Source organism: Mus pahari, chromosome 22 (assembly GCF_900095145.1).
Source record: "Mus pahari chromosome 22, PAHARI_EIJ_v1.1, whole genome shotgun sequence".
Lineage (NCBI taxonomy): Eukaryota > Metazoa > Chordata > Mammalia > Rodentia > Muridae > Mus > Mus pahari.
Window position 1 is genome coordinate 29,578,068 of NC_034611.1, and position 1,187 is coordinate 29,579,254.

The following is a 1,187-nucleotide window of genomic DNA, read 5'->3' on the forward strand; positions in this document are numbered from 1 at the left end:
AAGAACAAAAACAAAGAAACAAACAAACAAAAAACAAAAAACAGAAAGATGGAGCCTCCACTCACTAAAATAAAGGTTTTTTTTTGTTTTGTTTTTTTTTTTTTGGTTTTTCGAGACAGGGTTTCTCTGTGTAGCCCTGGCTGTCCTGGAACTCACTCTGTAGACCATGCTGGCCTCGAACTCAGAAATTTGCCTGCCTCTGCCTCCCGAGTGCTGGGATTAAAGGCGTGTGCCACCATGCCTGGTTCTAATTTTGTTTTAATGGAGACCAAATGTTTAAAAATAATTGCTTACCATGGTCACCATGAAGTGTGATATTACAAAACACAGATTGGACACTCATAAATTATTGTTAGTAAGATTTTAAAGTGCTAAAGTTTACAGAGAGGAATTACAACATGTAGAGATATATATACACTAATATTTTGGTATTCTTTGTTAGTTTGCATATAGAATGATATTTAAAATATACATCTTTTCCCTACTATATAAACACAGTATCTATCTATCTACCAATCTGTTACAATCAATACACACACATACACACACACACACTCAGAGAGAGAGAGAGAGAGAGAGAGAGAGAGAGAGAGAGAGAGAGAGGAGAGAGAGAGATTTTGGAGTGACATTTTATCCTCATTAGGCTAATGAGACTGGGTAAAAGAAGAAGGGATATTACCTTCCTTGTGTTTTGAGAATAAACATAGGAAATATAAATATTATCATTACACGGGCAGACTAAATACTCCTATAAGTGATTGCTTTCGCCTAAGAGTTTATCTTGATTCCTTCACAGTCTTTACATAAACCAAAACAAAAAATGCTTAAACCTTATAAATATCTGTGTCAGAGGTCACTTGTTGGTAATGCTCCTTAGCACAGGACGTAGAGGTGAATGCTGGCTGAACTAAGCACATTTGGCTTAGCAGCTGAAGGAAAATATGGAGGACTTACCAAGACTGGCAGCGAGCACAGGGCCTGCAGAGGTCTGCACAGATGGAATCCTAGAGCTGAAAGAAGTGGACACACACTCGCATTCTTAACCCGACGCTATCTCCAACTGGCAGCCACTTACAGATGAAAAATTACTTTTCTCCAAGGCAGTCTCACTGAGGAAACAATCCACTCCGTGTTCTCTCTCTCTCTCTCTCTCTCTCTCTCTCTCTCTCTCTCTCTCTCTCTCTCTC

At 38.9% G+C, this 1,187-nt stretch overlaps 1 protein-coding gene across 3 annotated transcripts in view; it reads left to right on the forward strand.

Annotated features, from left to right (window-relative positions):
- Coq3 (coenzyme Q3, methyltransferase) overlaps nucleotides 1–1,187 on the forward strand; it is a 26,622-nt gene that overhangs the window by 22,099 nt on the left and 3,336 nt on the right. The gene's annotated exons all lie outside the window — the stretch shown is intronic.